A 19,363-nucleotide genomic window follows, 5' to 3' on the forward strand; every position below is an offset into this window, starting at 1 on the left:
TTCTGGGAAGCCCGATTCCCACAGGCCACGTGGTAAAAGACACACTGAGACTCTCAGGGAAATCGGAATATGGGTTGTTCCATGACACCAAGGAATGACTTTTAATTTTTGAGGCTGTGATAATGGCATGGTAGTTACGTAAGATATGCCTGGTTTTCTTTTTTGAAATGAGATATATGCTAACTATGTAGAAGTGAAATGACATGAGGGTTGAAATTTATTTTGAAATTCTCTACCAATTAAAAAAAAGAAGAAAAGGAGTCAGGAAAGGAGGAAGAGAGAGAGAAAGGAATAAATGATAAAAAACGTCTTGATAATAGTTGAATCTGGTGAGGAGATACAGGGAATTAGGATATTAAAAGTCTCTCTACTTTTGCTTATGTTTGAAATTTTTCACAGTATAATTTATGCAATGAATATTTACAAAATATGAAATCTGTGTAACTTTTTCTGGCTTGAATCATGTCAGTACACTTTCTAATCTAGAAGTGTGACTTTGCCAATGAAATAACCTAGAGTTTCTTCCCGAATATTTGAGTAAGATTGAGCTTCCAGAAAGACCTGCCGCCATTTACATTCAGGATGAGAAGCCGAGGCTTTACTTCTCTGCACAGTCTTCTATTCGTTCCTTGTTGCTCATTCTTGTTTTAATAGTTTTCAGTGTTACGTGTTAGCCATTTAGTTAGTTAATTGTAAATGACTGTTGGCTATTGTTAGGGTATGAAGAAAGAAATTTAATGTCACCCTGACAGTGTTTGACAACCTCGCTGTGCTTGCCTTTATTAACTGGATTCAGGCACAAACTGAGGCCTGATGTGAGCTCTGGATTCCATCAATGCTGGAATCTTTCTTTTTTTTTTTTTTCACTGCGGTAAAATATACACAACATAAAGTTGACCATCTTAACCATTTTTAAGTGTACCATTCAATAGAATTAAGTATAGTCACATTGTTGTGCAATCATCGTCACCATCCACCTCCAGAATGTTTGCATCTCCCCAGACTGAAGCTCTGTCCCCATTAAACACTCACTCCCCAGTCCCCCTGCCCCATTTCCTGATAACCACCCTTAAACTTTCTGTCTCTACGGATCTGACCCCTCTAGGGACCTCCTTTAAGTAGAATTCTACAGCGTTTGTCTTTTTCTGACTGGCTTATTTCACGGAGTAGAATGTCTTCAAGGTTCATTTGTGTTGCAGCATGTGTCGGAATTGAATTCTTTTTTAAGACTGAGTGATATTCCAAATGATGAAATCTTGATCTGATGGCAAGTCTGAGGGGTGAGTGTGGGTTGGTATCTCTTTGGGGAAAGTATCCTTTCTTGGAGGTTCACAAACCACACTGTGGAATTAGTTGCCTATTTTGCTGCTCTCTGAAGCCAATGCAGGCTTGGTTTTCAGAATAAAGAGTTCGTAGAATTTATGAGCTATGGAGAATGGAAGAATTTACAAGGGGTCATTGAAACAAGCATAGATGGAGAACCACTGTGCCCAGAGTTCATTCCAGGCTGCTTAAGGGCTGCAGAGAGTGAAGCCAGCTTCCTGATGTCACACTTGCCTCTGACATCATGGCTTCTCAGAGTATGCCCATGCTTTTTGGCACTCAATGTGCTTACATAAATTTCAAGACAACTTTTGGTCATGAGAGCAAATATTTGCTGGGTTATTAGCCAAATGAAAGGCAAACAAAACATGGCCTTCTAGGGCTCAGCCCATATCTAGGATGTGAATTTAAAGGAACATCAGTTCCTCCACATTTAAGTCTGAGTCATTTGGGTACAGGCTCGAATTGATCAATTCTGTGGGGAATTTTGCCATCCCTCCCTGCCTTGTTAATATTCAAGAAAAACAATGATGAGTGTGGAAACCAAATGAGATTAAACTAAAACCCAGAATAAATAAGGATTTTGATATCATCCTTTCCTGACTCATGTCTTGCATGTTTTAAATTCTCCTGGTCCAATAAACACATTACAACTAATTATGACTGAAGCTCAGAAGGCTTGGGGGTTGAGTACATAGTGGATTCCAAGGCATGAAAACCCAGCTCAATTTCTCCATGTTGGCAAAAGGGCCAAAAACACTGGGGAGGTAGTGAAATAGTTTGCTGCCAAAGGGAGGAGGGAAGAGAAATAGAAATCAATCATCCCTCACCGCTTGGGGTTTTGGTTTTCCTCTAGTTTGTCCATTTATTGTAACAGCTGGAAGGGTGAGCTCAGCTGACTTAAAGATATTTTGTGGTACTAACATATTTGGTGACAACTCAGCCTTTGGACCTTTGACAAAAGCAAGGAGATTCAAATCATAGCTAGAGGTTTGAGAATTCTCTGACATCATAGAGAAGAAATAGAAGTTTTTCTTCTTCGAGCTTATATATGGCACGAGCGTGATCAGTTATCGGTCTTGAGGACTAAAAGGCAACAGCAGAGCGCAGCAGGGAACGGGGTTAGAGCAGGTGGCTTGTGGAGGCGAGGCCCTGTTACCGCACCAGGCAAGTGGTGATGGGAAGTCGGGGAAGGGAGCAGAGCCTATGGCCCACGAGGTCTTCAGGGGCTCACAGAAATGGTTTCGAGTTCAGAAGAAAAAATAAACTTTCGAGTCAAGTCAAGTGTTTTAATATATAATATTAACATATTTATTTTTATATTAACATGGTTGGAAACTAACAGTTTTTAATCTCATTTTCATGGAGGAAAGGTCCCATGAAAGCAAAGTGTCTGGGTCCCATGAAGGCCATGATGAGGTTCCGTGGGGTGCTATGGGCAACCCCCGCTCCCTGCCCCAAGCCTCTGTTGACATCTCCGTCTTGGAAGCAGCCCCGGTGGGTTGGTCAGTCTCCCCTGGCCGTATGGCTGTTTGCATGTACCTACCGAGTCCATGTCGGAGATTTATATGGAACAAAAGGGATTTGGATCTCGACCATTTCCCTCTGAGATTCAGGTGTTACGAACCTAGGTGGGGCTTCTTTCCTGTCTGAAGCCAGCGTCCTTCTTTTCACCTGACTGTTTGGCTGGGTGGGGATAGCAGACCCTCTTTCCCGAGATAGAGGTCATGGGATTCCTAGTCCCTGGGAACCTGACAGCGAATTTCCCCAGAGGCCTGAAGCGGTGACTAGGCTGTGACTCCTGGGCTGCATCCGGTCGTGCAGGAGCCGGGAGGGGACAGGGGCACTAAAGGACAAACCCGGCCACATGCGCTCTGAGCCTAAACCCACCCGCTGAGCACAAGTGGGCCTTCTGAGCTCTGTACAATGACAAGTCAGGTCCGTCCAGGTCACCTTCTGTGGTTGTTACTGAAATCAGATAAAGTTAACAATTGTGAACGTGTTTTGTGAACTTGGAGAATTTTCTCCAATGTCAGGATCTCTGTCATTTCACATATTATGCCTCAGTTTCTTTACGGGTAAAATGGAGAGGATGATCCTGGTGTCCAGGTGTCCCCACGTTGGGTGTCATTCCTAAGCTGGTTAATCTGACCTGCATGTCATCATACAGACTCTCACTGGGACCCCGGAAATGTTGTATGCTGTATCTAGCAAAACCTATTCCAGAGCAGAACCTTCGCGCTCAGCCCGGCGGAGGCGCGGTTCTCAGTTCCCGCAGTGGCGATGCTTCCACACACCTGCTTCCACACGCCGGGCCCTGCTGGCTCCCTGTGCGCTGTGCCCATGCCCGGCCCTTCCTCACTATATCCCTCCCCCACTGCGGGCAGGTGCGGATTGGGAAAGGGCCTGAACTTGGTCCTGGCAGTTCCCTTCCTCTCTGGCCCAGCCTTTGATGTGTTGCCCAGGAACCACTGGAGGGAAAGCAGCCCCCGCCTGTCGCAGGGGCTCGGCCTCCCCAGGAGAAGACACCAGGCTTCTGCACCCGAGGGAGGGAGCGGTCCACAGGGATTGCTCCCAGCTCCAGAGGGAGGGGCGAGAAGGGAAGAGCATCAAGTGAAAGGCACGTGGGGTCTACCCCGGCGGGGTCTTGTGTAACACACACACACCTGTTCCCAGAGCGCAAGCTGTGCCCTGATTGCCTGGCCACGTGCGTGGTCTTTCTGGGAGACGCAGGTCCCCGAGCAGCGATCACACTGGACGTCAGACCTGAGCCTTCACTCCTGTTCCCAACAGCTATTTACTGAGTTCCAGTTGAGCACGGCTGGGCGCCTGGGGGGCCGAGGGCGGGACTCTGGAAAGGCAGTGTGGCTCCTCGGCTAACATCCTCACGGGGCCGGAGACAGAACATACATCTACAGAGGGACGAACAGAACTCACATCCACAGAGCAACATCCCAACCCCTGCGAACCGTGGGGAGAAGAGGAGGACGCCGTCTGGACCCCAGCTCACCTCCTTGCGCCCCGTTCCCCGCCCCCTTCACACTAACTGATGGTCTCATCCATGGCTCTCTGGAAGCCCAGCGGACTCTACCTGCAGCCTCGTCCACCACCCTGACACATCTGCCTGCGTTTGTGTCTCCTTCCTTTTTCCTCCCGTTTTGACAGGCAAGCTCCCCCAGGCGCCAGCTGCAGACGGCCCTGTTTCTAAGGGGCTCCGTCCACAGCTGCAGTGGCCCTCACCGCCACCCCCCCCCAGCCTATCACTTCCATAGCCATACAGACACACTACCTGCCTCACCCTAAAAAAGGACCACCTCCGACCTTACACCTCGCGCCAGTTTCGGTCCCACTTCGCTGCTCCTTCTAGGTTAAACTTCATAAAGGTCTTGCGTTCACGCGGGCTGGCTGCCTACGACGACAGGACCCAGCGTAAAGTGAAAGCCAGGGGTTGGGGAAGCCCCTGTCCTCAGCGCTGGGGGAAGAGACCCGCGGGGTCGCAGCCCGGAGGCTGGCATGCGCTGCGCGGCCCGGATGCAGGTGGGCGAGATGCGGCCACTGAGGCTCCCACACCGAATGCTCCCTGGGGTTGACGGCCGTCACCAGCCCTGTCCCGAGAAGCCGCAGGGCATGTGACTGATGCCCCAGCCACACGCCCTCGCCCAGGTCCCTCCGGTGGGATGGAGGCTGGCAGCCGTGGGGCGAAGGGCGGGTGGGGGAGGGGTGCAGTGGGTGGTGTGCGTGGAGGTCCGGACCTTGACCCCAGACCCCAGCCCCCACCCCAGGGGAGGCTGGAGGAGGCCGGACTGCGCGGAGCCGGGCGCCAAGCCTCTAGTGATGCTGGATGCTCGACTGTCTGTGTGACCCAGCAGATACCACTTACCAAACCAAATTCAAAAATGAAGTTAATAATTTCAAGACGGTGACCACGGGGCATTAATTCCCGGCGCGACTGCACGGGCCGCTTGCTGTGCTGCCTCACTTCCTCCTGCGGGGTCCTCTGCCCTCGCGGGGGCTCCTGTTGCCCGTGTTCTTGTCAAGCTGCCAGATGCAGCGGTTGCTCGCCCTCAGCCCCACCTCACTCAGCCTGGCAGCCCCAGACGCTCCCCCCTGGACAGAGGTTTTGGGTCCCCCTGGCTCGTACCTTGCTTACCCTGGCTGCTCTGGGCAAACCCCAGCTCCCTGGGGCCCCATTCTATCCATCCATCCATCCATCCATCCACCTATCTATCTATCTACACAACATATATGTTTATAAAAATTTTCGTATTAAATTAGTTGGCCCACCGTATCCGCGGGTTCTTCATTCGGGGATTCAACCAACCCGGGATCTTGTATCATGTTTACAATCCACCCGCAGTTCGTTGAATCCGCAGATACAGAACTCGCGAATACTGCCGGTGGACTGTGTTCTGTGAATGAGGTGGAGTTTGGTATATGCCGCCAGTCCTGGAACCAATGCCCTGCAGCTACTGGCGGACAGATATAGCTGTTTTGTGTGCTTGAGGGATGCTCTCACTATTTGGCATATACACTTTGAGAAAAAATAAGCTTTGAGAAGAATGGTGTGAACTCTATTCCTTCCTTCCTTTCTCCCTTCCTTCCTTCCCTTAATAAATATATACTGAGCAGGATACAGGATTCAGGATACAGGAATATGAGATAGCCTTCACACTTAGGGAGCATAAAATCTGGTAAGAACACACAATACTTTTATGTAGCCACATGACTTTTTTGTCTTGAAAATTTTAAATGTCAGAAGCAAATTTCTCTGCAAACTAAAAGACAGTTTCTGATGAGTGTTCAGGCGTTTTGTCTTGAATTCATATTATCAACTTGATGTCTCTGCTGTGTTAGGAGAGATAGTCATGAGACAGCTGAAAGGGATAATATTAAAATAGATTAGGTGATTGTATTCAGTGTCTATAAAAAGCTATCATCTAAAGGCCTGGAAAGTTTATTTCTATAACTACTAAAATGTAAATGGACATTCAAATGTGGCATTCATATTTTTAGCCAAACATGGCTTTTCTCACATATAAACAAACAAGTAATCCAAGATTGTCAAAGAAGTTGTTAGAAGTATAAAATGACTAATTAAAATAAGAAATACCGGTCTTATTACCCCGCAGTGGTCTGGAACAGAATTGAATGCTGTTTGATTTAGGAATTATAGCAATTCATATCTTAAGGGCTCTGGAGTCTTCATCAAACCATGGAAAATATGGTACATTAACTCTGGAGACCATACAGAGAGATGCTAAGCTAAGGAACATTCTAACCAATGGGAATTCCTAGCGGGGAGCCAGCTCCCTTTCTGCATTCCATTTTCCATCTGCTTAGTTCTGGGTAACCTTTGTTCAACCCTCACCATTTTAGTCAAGTTCTTTTTCGGGCTTGGGAGCAAATACTCTTATTTTCCAGAGGTCATCTATTCAATAGTCATATTTCCTTTTTCCTCCCTATAGGATTTTTGTGGACCTGAAAACGAACGAGGTGATGAGAAACTTGCAAAACTGGACAGAAGGGCAGTATAAGAAGCTCAACCCCACCTGCGGGAGTAGAGAGGTCAAATTACAAATGTTAGAAAACAAAGCTGGGTTACTTTGAGATCAACAACAACAAAAGGACAGTGTTTCTGCTTCAACTTGAAGATTTACACTGGGGTCCTGGAAGGGATTTCTCTCTGCTCGTCCCCACTCTAGAATGTGATGTGTTAGGGTGTAAGTGCAATTTTAAATAACCCGTCTTGCATTGATAAAGAGGTTCTGAAATTCTTTGGGTGGATTTGAATTAACATGGGATGAAACTTTCTCGTAGTTATTCCATTATATTGGCCAAGACAAATGAAAAACATGAAGACAAAGTTTAGCACGTATTTGCACAGTCAACATACTCAGGACAGCGTCCTTCCTTCTCAGCTGCTGCTTCCTTTTCTCTCTTGCTTCTTTTCCTCTTTGTTTTCCATTTCCCTCCCTCCCTCCCTCCCCTCCCCTCCCTCCTTCCCTCCCTCCCTCCCTCCTTTCCTTCCTTCCTTCCTTCTTTTATATTTATATTAATGGAGAAATATTTCACTTGTAATTTTTTTTTACCTTAAGAAAATTGTCATTCTGCCTCTTCTTTCTGAAATAAATCAGAATTTAGGTATTTTTGGGTTAAATTGACCATTTCAAAAGTACATCATTGCCTATTAGAAGTTTTCTCCTGGGCTGAAAATGTAGGCTTGTATTGCCAAGAGCAACTCCCCAAATCTCTAAAATTTGATATATTTATAGTTATACCAATGAGTAATCAGTAATAGGTAACAATTTTGGAAAATAGAAGAAAAAATTAATCTCTTAGAAAGACATTTACAAACATTTCCCTTGAAGTCTGTGGGTAATAATTCCTATAGGAAATGCTTCTTTCCTTGTATTCAACTTGGGATTTGCTTATCAATTCAATGTATCCAATTTGTATCGTGTCTACTATGTGAAAAGAACAACGTGTCCAAATGAAATACTTTGGTATACCATTACAGGATACGGTGCATGCCTTACTACCGACAGTAACCTAGTGCCATTTAAAAAATATTAAACTCTGCAGTTGTAGAAGTGGTTCTTTTAGAGGGAGCGCTGGTATGTTTTTTATAGGGTGTCCCTGCAAGAAGCTTACGAAGGATGGCACTAGGACACATCCGTGGGCTGAAGGGTTGTATAGTCCAATCTCTCAGTCTTTGCCACTTCTACCTAACTCTACCACACGACGTGCTCTCTAGCTATACAAACCATTTATTACTGGATAAAACCAGAAACCCAGAATCAATATACCTCAAGAGATAGCTGACCACATCTGGTTCACACTCCTCTGAGTTTTATCCGTGGAGAGGATTCTTGGAAATGTTATCTTTGTTTTCAAATTTAGCAGGTAGCACGTTTAAAAACTTACTTCACTTCTTCTCCGATTTTTTCTTGATTCCACAGGTGAAGTTCTATATTTTTAATTCTTGTGGTATTCGGAAGTATCTACAGATGTTAAAATTTTCCTGACAGCCGGGATTCAGTCAGAAATCAAATATAAGCAGGTATGTGTGATAAAAATGTAGCTGTGAAAAAGTTCCATTTGTAGGGTCCAGCTGCCTGTGTCTGTATCTTGGTTCTTTCACTCACCAGCTGGGCAAGGCTAGGCAAGTTACTGACCCTCTCTGTGCTTCTGCAAGATGAGGTTGGTGATAGAGCTTACTCACAGTGTTATGCGGATGAATATCTGGAAAGCATTTAAAGTCATTCCTGGGACATAGCTAGTGCTCAATAAATGTTTGCTATAATTATATTAAAGGGTACAATGTAATGTTTTCTATTATATGTTAAGAGGTATAGGTAAATTTAAATCCTAATGAAGATAGTCAAATTCAGTTTCACAGGCACACATCTTTCGAGAAGAGAATGTATTGTGTGTGGGGAAAATGACAGGGGCTGAATTCAGCATTACCAACTGCAAAGGAAATTTAAATACGGACACTTAGCAGACAGCAACAGAGGGAGGGCAAGAGTTCTGTCTTGATTTCCACTATCTCACCGGAATGTTTTCTCACTGTGCAGATACTTGGTGACCGTCTGAGGTCCTGGATCTTGAAGGAAGCTTTTCTCTCCTTATTTTCAGTATCTAATTTTTCCATCAACTTTGCATCTCCTTTGGGGTCTAAAGTGGTCTCTGCCTCACTCCTGGTTCCTTAGGGTCATTCCCTCTTTCTTACAGCCCTTTGCCACTGTCTCCCACCCCACGCTCTCCCCATGGGACGCAGCGAGGAGCCCGTGGAGCTGCAGGTGCTCGTCATGGAGCCTGGGGCCCAGCTGCCTTGCTTGTGATGACTGTCCATGCCTGAGCACCAATTCTGCTACTAAGTCTGTATCAAACCGTTGAGATGTAGGACACCACCACGTGGACAACTGGAACTGAAGAAGCATTTAATCCCAGTTTTCTGAATTCTAACTCAGGGATTCCCATACTGTTTCTCACTAGCTCTCGCAGCTCTTTGGACTGGGCGTTGCCTGCGACGTGGCTCTTAGTTTTTGCCCCGTCACAAAATTACTTACCGGCAAACACGGCTACCTTAAGGCAACCACAGAAAAGTGAAGCAAACTCGAGGATGGCGTATGGTTACAAACCCTAGTGAAACCTTGCTTGTCTCTCCAGAGCCTCTCTGTTAAATCCCTGCCCTGAAGTTAGCTATGTCTCTCTCTACGTCTACAAGATTTGTACCTCGGTGAGGAAAAACCATTTTGTTCTTTATTTGATGAACTTCATAAAGGCTAGAATTTCCTCTCTTTACAATGTTTAAAGTTTGCATTCTATATACGAGCCACTTTATAAATATTAACAATTTCAATTCTGTAGTTAGCACAATATTAAAAATTATGTTTTAATGGATTGTGCCCATCTGAAAAGACATACTGTTGGAGAATGTTGACCGAAGGCCACTTTTGAGAACACCAAAGCCATAGGGTCAATGCCTACAGTTTTTACTGTTCTTTTCCCAAAGCTTAGAGGAAGGTTCAAAACCTCATTTATGCTCAGTGGCACTCAGTGCAATGACATGAATGTTGTACTGACAATAATTAGAATTCGATCCATTATAGGACAGAAGAAAGCCTTCCTAAGATGAATTTGGAAAGAGGATGAGGACACACAAATTTACCAAACTCAGCACCCCAAAACTGAAAGCAAACCTGCTCCCAGAAACCAGCTGCCGGTGGAAGCGTACGAATCTCCAAGTGGTAAACACACGTCCAGAATTTTCCATAAGCACTTTCTGAAAACAAGTACTGTGAAAGCTTTGGTGCTCAAAGCATACCAAACCCAAACCCAGACTCAAACACTAAAACTGGATCGATATTGTGAGAGTAAAACTAGATGTTCAGGCATGAATACTCTGCCGGAAAAGCTGATTAAAATGATATTAAGGTCTCTATCTTCTGCCAATGTCACAGTCTGCGGGAGGGTGGGAGAAAGAATGGCAATTCTACCAAGACTGGAAAGGAAGAAACCAATTTTATGGTAACTGTTTGGTAATTAGTTTACTAAAACCTGAATTGGAACATGTAGACACGAAGTACATTGAAAAGATTTTTAGCTTTCGGGAAAGGAAATCCATTGCAATAAAAAAGTCAGTCTCTTCAATTGACAGCAAGAATTCCTTTCAGTTTTCTATGTGTGAACAAAATCCCGTCACATCAAATTATCCAACTAGTTAATAAAAACAAACTTCCCTGAAACTGCACATTGTTTAAGTCCTCCAAATTAGAGGCAGTCAGCTCCATCTGTGCTTGGGGGTTCCTGGGTGGGAACTGTGGACCCGTCAGTCAGGCTGGCTCTGCTGCAGGCTACCTGGATGACCCCAGGGAGGCTCAGCTTCAGAGACTACCTTCCTGAGTGGCCAGGGCTGTCCCTTCTCCCACACCACGATGGTTAGAGCTTCTTTGAGCCTTCCCACGCCTCAACTACAAGCCCCAAGTTAGCCCAGTTCAAATGCTTCCCTGAGTTTCTAGATGTTCCTCTATCTCCTGTGCCATTGGCCTGGAACCAGAGTTTTCATCTACAATTTCCCCCTCAAAACCCAGAGGGGACAAGACCCCTTGCTGGTTCTTGCTGGGGAAACCATTTACTTACCTCCTTACTTTGTATCGTACAGGGAAGCGACCAAAAATGTGTTTTCTGTTTATTGGTAATGGGTCCTGTTGGATCCAATGACTGAAGAATGTGTCTATTGCAACTGAAAGAGGTATCATGTTTACAGTAACATTTTAAAGTTTGGTTACTCTGGGAGCATCCGTTTACATGAGAGTAAATAGGCGATAATGAATATGATGAAGGGTTCTACGTTAAAGGTGTAGCTCTCTAGAAAATGCTGGTGTGTTTGAATAGCCTACCCAGGGGCAGCTGCAGGACGGTGGAACACAGCACTCAAGGTTGCATTTCTATATGCCTTAAGGAGTAGGGAACAAAAAAATGTTCCATGAACTTTTCCCACGTGAAATCTTCACGAAGGTATTGGCAACAGGTTGCTTACGATCTGATTGTGGAGAAACCAGATGAGGAAGTAGTTGTGGGAAAATAAAACTAGTATTTGGATTTAAGTGGTTTGCCAGAAATTCTGATTGAAGTCATAGTGCTTAGGAGAGGAGGACTCTGGGTCAATGGCACGTTCCATCCGGTGTCCTGGGACCCCTCTTGACGGGCTGTTGTCTGTCCTGTGTTGATCTAGGGCCCAGGGTCCACGGCATTTACTTCTCTCTCTTCTCGGTGACTGGTTATCCCCTAAAACACTGCAGGAGCGGCTCCCTTCTGCCTCTTGTTCACTGTCACCCCACTTTGCTTGTCTTGCTGTTTCCTCCCCAACCCTGGCCTGTCCTCTGGAATCTCTAGGCTTCCCACTGGGCAGAGCCTATACACTGGAAACACAATTTTCATCCTCCTGCAAATCCTTATCACAACTGGGCTCTTTCTCCAAAGACACTTTATTTCCCATTCATTATCCTGTGGAGGTCATACCTTCCACACCCAAGAGCACAGGGGGCGTGTCAGAACCTGCCTGTCCTTTGTCTTTGCTTCCCTCAGAGCTTAGGCTCTGAGATTCTTGGTCACTTCTGCTGCACTGCCCCTTGGCTGCCACGCCCCTTACCCAACACATGCCCCTTGAGAGGCTCTTCTGTCATGCGTCGCAGTCCTTGTAGCCAAAACCACATGGCTGCCCAGCTGATGCTCTGATGAGCATCTTGTCAAGTTCAGCCAGACGACCCATTTCCACCTCCCAGGCATGGCACACCCCCCCAGCTTTCCAGGAGTGGAAGCCTGGAATCAGAGCATCCTCTCCAGTGGCTCTCTTGACTGCTTATAGCTAGTAGCTGCCCCATCAGAGCAGCTGGACACAGCGCCCTCTTTTCTGGTACCCAGTTCAGCATGGCCTTCTCCCTGTTCATTTATCCTTTGCCATCATTATTAATAATGATGACATTCCATCCTTTATTTACTCCTAATTGGCTCAAACCGCAGCAGCTATTTCAGGTCTTTTACTCTCCTTAACTCCAATCTTCACCCCTGTTCCACTTCACCGAGCAGCTTACTTACCTTCTATTAAGAAGATGGAAAACACCCAGAAAGATCTCTTTTTGTATTTTTACCCATCCTTTGACATATCCCTGGGTCAATGCTTCTCTCCTGCTCCGGAAGAAGGCATATTAAACACAAAAGTGCCAACCTATATAGAAGACAAAACAGGTGGTTCATTTTCAAAATCTAAATAATTAATCAAGTGATTAAAATAAAACTGTCTTCAGCTTTTAACAAATAAAAAATACCCAGTTCATTTCAGTAAGAATATGATAGTTTAATTTCCATCATTACGCCAATTACTCTCCTTCTGCGCAGCATTGAAAATATTTTAAAATCTGGTTACAAAAGTAAAATGTTTATTGAGAAAATCTGGACAAATACAAAAATAATAGGGGGGAAATAATCCACAGAACACAGGGTGGAGGGTGTTGTGTAGGACCTGGATTGTCTGGGATTAAACACTGGCTGCTCATTAGCGGAATGATTTCACACAATCGAATCTCTATTTGGTAGTTTCATCATGGTTGAAATAAAAATCAAACTAGCATCCCTTCTGTGAATTATTTCGATGACTAAATGAAACAGTTCATTCAGTTTTATCACATTCCCTGGCACTTAGGAAACCTCAATCAACATTGTTTTCATGCTTTCTTCCAATCTTTACATGTGCATATTACATATCATATACATGTGTAAGTATTTACAAAACTGAGGTCACATTGCAGTGAACGTGCCTGCCTTTTCACTCAGCATTGTCTTGTCAGCATTTCCCTGAGCTATTTCGTATTCTTTGAACATGTGCTTTTTAATGGTGGAATAGCATTCTATTCCATGGATTTACTATAATTTACTTAATCTCTATTGTTGATTAATTAGGCATTGATGATATTTTGCTATTATTATAAATAGCATCACAGTGAACATCCTTGTACATAATTCTTTGTTTCTCTGATAATTTCCTTGGGATAAATTCCAAGAAGTGTAATTATTAGGTCAAAGGATCAGAACATTTGAAAAAGTCTTGATCCCTGTGCCAATCTGAGCTCCAGGAAGTTTGTCCTAATTTATATTCTCTGCGTCAAGAAGGACTTTTTATTTCATCACACCTTGACTGTTGACGAGTAATGCACAGAGTCTCATTTTGGAGGCTGCTAGCCTCTTAGTAACAGGAGACCCGACAGCACCTTCCATTTGTCAGATTTGGTTCTAGGAGTGAGTTTTGGGTGACGTTAGGAGAATAGACCTTCAGGACAGGTTTCCTTTAGGCAATTACTCTGGAGTACTAAAATGAACTTGAAAGTCTTTACTATATAAGTACGGAAAATTAAATGCAGCTCTCAACAATCATTTTACAGACAAACATTATTCTTATTTTTAAAATGTTTATAAAACGAATAATGTTTATTTGGTGATTAATCTGCACTGCTTCACCCCAGCAGTTTCACCTTCCCTGTCACTTGCAGGATGACAGTGTGTCCCCAGGAACTAGGGAGCCATGGTTTCTCCCACACGGAGACCCTCTTTTAACGTCTCTCATGCTTGGGCACCAACTCTGAGCCCATGCCTTTGGCTTTGCTTAAGAATTTCTCTTGACATTTAAATAGGAATCAAAAGGAAGCCTTTTTTTTTTTTTTAACTTACACTACTTCCCAAGAATCCATGGCAGAGAAAAAAGCTGGTAATAGGATTAGATGGGATAACTGAATCCCCATCAGAAGATACTGGACTTGCTGCAGATACCCTGATATTTTTGAGTCCCTTGGCCACCTGTTTTGTAACTGATAAGGCTAACATGAAAAGTTATATCCACCATTGCGATGGTGCATTTTATATGAATATGTATATGAATTGTGTGTGTGTGTTTCAACCAGGGTTTTTGTTTGCTTGAAAGAGTGCATATTGTTTTTTTTTTCAAAGTTCATTGTTGATGTATATTTTTTAAAGCTATTCAACAAATATTCTAAAGCTGAGGAAAGGGAAAATCTTTACTTTCCCAGTCCCTGGTACACAGTAGACACAGGCAAATGTATGTTAAATTATTGTTAAAATTTCCTTATATCTTTCTTTTTTAAAATGTTTATTAGAGTAGCGTTGACTTACAATGTGGTGTTCGTTTCAGGTGTACAGCACAGTGACATCAGTTATACATAAACATATGTCCATTCTTTTTCAGATTCTTTTCCCATAGAGACAATATTGAACGGAGTTCCCTGTGCTGTACAGTAGGTCCTTGTTAGTGATCTATTTTGCATATAATACTGTGTGTACGTTAATCCCAATCTCCTAAGGGTGTGTCCTGTTTAAAAGAGGCATGGCTTACCCTGGACTGGGAGATGGAGGTCTGTGTTGAATCTAGGTCTGTGTATGGAGTAGGGTAAAAAAAGAAAGTCCTTCATCTTGCCTCTGAGCGTGATGGCAATTAACACGTTTGTCTGAACAGATGAGAAGCAGTTTCTCTGTGCCGTGGGGAAGTGATGAGAACCTTGCCTACTCAAGAGTGGAGAGCGGATGGGGGAGGGGGCAGTTTGGTGTGAGGGCTGCCAACACTCGTGTCGGACCAGACAGCTGAGGGGAGGTTGGACTGGAAAGTAAATCATTCAGGAGGGTGAGAACCCACGAAACAACTCATCGCTGAGATGCTGAGGAAAAGGCAGAGCATAAACAGAGCTCAGGGATAGATTGGTGTAACAAAATGCAAATTAGATTTCACTGTTTTTTTTCCTCATTTGCTTAACTTGTGTATCATGTTTTAGTCACAAGTTTAAGTTTCTTCGGTCTACATATTTTTATGAAAATAAAGTCCCCAGTTAGATATTGTCTGTTATATCAACAGGGATGGATTTTAACTTAGATCTTTTGGTGCTAGGCGTGCTGCACCTGTAAAGCACAATCATTGTTTTCCTGTCACACTGTCAACACTGAGCTCTGAGGAGAGACTAGATTAAGACCGCAACTTCTCTACGTCTTTGGTAGCTTTGTCAAGCAAACCTTCTAGAAGATGTGATGCTTGGCCAAACACCTTCTTTGATTTTGGTGTAGACTGAGCTTTGGTTCAACGGCTGCTTGGGACTGTTGTCCCTGTCGGCACGTGGTGTGTCACCAAGGCAGTGAGAGCACAGACACAGGGCTCCGTCATGGGGAGAATTCTAGTGATTCGGTTCAGGCTGGGACTCAGGACTCTGATTTCCTCACTCAGCCTTGAATTTGTGCTTTTCGCACGTGAATCCTTCTTGATTCTTATCTCAGTCTGTAAATAGCACAGAAATTGCACATGGAAAAATGGAACAAATCATACTTTCTTTCAAAGGGCAAATTAAACATTCCATAGAATAAGGGAAGAGTTGTTAGCAGGAAAAAAAAAGGCACCCTTGCTAGTGCCAGTGTGAAAAAAGAACGGAGTCAATTGGACTCAAACTCAACCTTCAAGAAAGTTTTGAGCATTTGCACTTTTTTCTTTAACCACCCCTCTTAGCCCTCCTGCCAAATCTCAAATCCCGAGCTTTCCAAAGGTTTGAAAATATTCTCATTAATTTTTTTCTCTCCTAGCCCTGTATTTACCAGGGCTTGAAATGGAAATACTGAAACCTAGTAATAAAGGGCACTGTGGTATTCCCGGTCTGTCTGAGGCCAAGCACTCCTGGCAAAACTCTCAGGAAGTCCCATTCCTACCAGGCTACAGTGGAGTTTTCAGTTATAGACTGTTCTGAAAAATTCAGGTAAATTTAGAAGAAGCAGTTTACTTAAAGAAATGAAGTGAGCTATTTCTTTGACTAAAAATTAAATACATCTGTGGAGGAAATTCAGAAACTATCTTCTTGAAAGGAGAGAGGAGATGAACCTTCTGTGAGATTGACCTTGGAATTATAGCATCTCCTCCTTCTTGGACAGGAGACACTGAGTATGTCACCTGTGATTTGGCCAGAGTTCATGAGCACACAGGGCTTGTTTCTCACCTGTGGAGTTGGAGAATGCCACGATCTTATTCGACTCATCATGCCTTCACCAGGCAGCCGTTACGTGAGCGCTTCAGAAGAGGGGGTCTCCTGGCCACTGCACAGCCTTGGTACCCAGCACCGTGCACAATACACAGAGGCTGTTTGGTGACCATTGTTCAATGGATGACTACATGAGTGGACGCAGAAAGAGGATGCCTGGCTCTAGCATTGAAGAAGCTGCCATGCAGCTGCATCTCGACCACGTTCCCATAGCTGGTTAGTGGTCTAGTTAGTCCTGGGGTCCAAATGCTGCCCCTTAATCTACAACCGTTCACCAACCACACCAGCTCAAGTCTTTCCCAAAGATACAGCTGGCTCCACCGCACATCACTCCTCTCATCCTGACCCTTCATTTTATCCCCATCTGCTCTCATGGTCCAAGTCCCACCTGCCCCTCCTGCATCTCTCAGCTTCCCCTGAGCCACATTTCTTAAGCATCCTCACTCTGTGCCTTTAAGCAGAGCCTCTTCACCCATCTGCCCTTTCTCTCTGGGAGGAGCATCCCTGTTCCTCTCTGGAGGGATGCCTTCAGCGAGGGTCTCAATCCCACCCTCTTCCACTCTTCCAGGGCGACGACCCTGTCTCCCTCTAGTCCCGTTGGACCCCGAGCCATTCTCTAGGCAGGTCGGACCCCAGCACAAGGCTGGGGCTGCTCAGACCTCGACTCCTCTGCATGGGGAACTCTCTAGAGCTTCCTTCCTCTTTTTTGCTTGTCTATGATTTTGTGGACATTTGCTCTTAATATGTAAATTTACATATTTAGCAAAAGCTCATCTTAGAAAATATGGGAAACACATCATGCAATAAAGCAAAAATCACCGTAGTCTTGTCTGAATGTTCTCTGTGCATTTAGTCATTGTGCAACATTTACTAACGTCAGTGAATGAGGTGCAGTGGAATCACAAAAGTCACAATAGCCAAATAACAATGAAGATGCTGCTTGTTGTTATTATATGGGCAGGTTATGCAGGCTCTGTTCCAGACCACCACAATAAATTGAATATTGCAGTACAGTGAGTCTCATGAATTTTTTGGTTTCCCTGTGCATACAAAAATTATGTGGAGGTATGCCTGTCACTTGTTCATATTTTACCAATGAGCAAACTAAGGCTCAGAGACGCTAAATGATTAAGGGCGACACAGAGACTTAATGGCAGAACTAATGCAGTAAAAATGACTGAGGTTCTAGAAATACAGTGGTAGGGAGGAGATGTTAGCTGAGGAAGCTTTGATAGAAGAGGCACCATGAGCTGAATCTTGCAGTGAACGGACTAGAGAATAGAGATGCTTCCAGGGTGGAGAACTATGGTAGATAGGATGGCCCAGCTCAAGCATGGGAAGAGAGTAAGACACTTGAGGGTGACCACATGTATGGGCAGAGAAGGTGGAGTCCCTTTTCTTATGAAGCTTGTAATTCCTTCTCCTCCAAAGCCAGCCATTGGCTCCTATTTCTGAGCAGCAGACCATGTTACTCACTGTTCTTTCAGCACCTGCCTTCCTTGTTCATGTCCAAATTCAGAGGGGCCAGAATACCACCACTGAAGGAATAACAGAGGTGACGAAGGCAATGAATGAGCAGAGAAGTCAGGTTGCCCATGAGTAGTATGGTCTGAGTCTTGTAATTCATAATTAAGTTAAGATATTTTACACATCAGTTTAAAAAAGACTTAAAAGTATACCTTTAGTGTATTTAAAACATTTTACTGTTTTAGACTTCTTTTATTCCTTCAAAAATTGCTTTACTTTGAAATACTGTAAAATTTACAAAAAAAGTTGCAAAAACAGGAGAGATTGGTTCAAAAACAATACGCAACGTTTCCATATATCCTTTAGTGAGCTTACCCAGATTTTAACCTCTCATATAGTATAATTATCAAATTCAGGAAACTAATATTGATATAATATTATTAATTAATCTACAGACATTATTCAAATTTCACCAATTGTCCCATGTATGTTCTTTTTTGGTCCAGTATCTACCAGTTCCCATGTTGCATCTATCTATCTATCTATCTATCTATCTATCTATCTATCTATCTATCTATCTATTATCTATCTATGTATCTATGTACCTATGTATCTATCATCATCTATCTATCATGTATCTATCTATCTATCTATCTACCTTGGCTGTGCCCTGCAGTTTTCGGGATCTTACTTCCCTGACCAGGGATTGAACCCAGGCCCCCGCCAGTGAAAGCACGGAGTCCCAACCACAGGACCGCCAGAGAATTCCCCCCGCCCCCCATGTTGCATTTAGTTTTACATCTGTAGTCTTTTTCAAACTGGGACAGTTCCTTGGTCGCTCATAATATGGACACTTCTGAAGAGTCTGGCCAGTGAGTTGATAGAATGTCTCTCAAGTTGGGTTTTTCTGATATATCCTCCTAACTCAGGTTATACATTTTCCCCAAGAATACCACAGAAGTGATGTTGTGTCCTTCTCAGCATATCATATTGGGAGGTACATTGTGTTAATGTAACGTAATTAGTGGTGATCTTACTCTTCATCACTTGGTTAAGGTGGTGGAGATCTGAGGACTACTTATAAATGCAATCATTTAAAACTATTTACTTTGAAGGTATTTAGCAGAGCAGACATGATAGAAAATCATGACTTTTCAATAGGAGGGAATATGGAAAAGCGAGTGCTTTACTGAGTACAAGCAGGCACATTATTAGAAAAATTTCAAAGTTAATAAAAAGAATTAGAGAGACGACACCATTGTGGATGAAACACGCTTTAAGGTTTGTGTCTGAGAACTGTCCATGTTGTGGGCTTTTGTCAGGCTGTATATACAGGAACCAGAGTCTGCTATTAGAATCCTGCCAACTTTTAAGGCTTTTGCCTCCCTAATGCAGTTTCCAAGTGTTATCAATTAATTAATTGTATGCCATAGCAAACATTTGGTAAATATTTGCTATAATTATTGAATTGTACTTACCTCAAGGTTTCT

The sequence above is a fragment of the Aethalodelphis obliquidens genome, unplaced genomic scaffold (assembly GCF_003676395.1).
Source record: "Aethalodelphis obliquidens isolate GAN/ISIS:26980383/991018 unplaced genomic scaffold, ASM367639v1 scaffold35, whole genome shotgun sequence".
NCBI classification, from domain to species: Eukaryota; Metazoa; Chordata; class Mammalia; order Artiodactyla; family Delphinidae; genus Aethalodelphis; species Aethalodelphis obliquidens.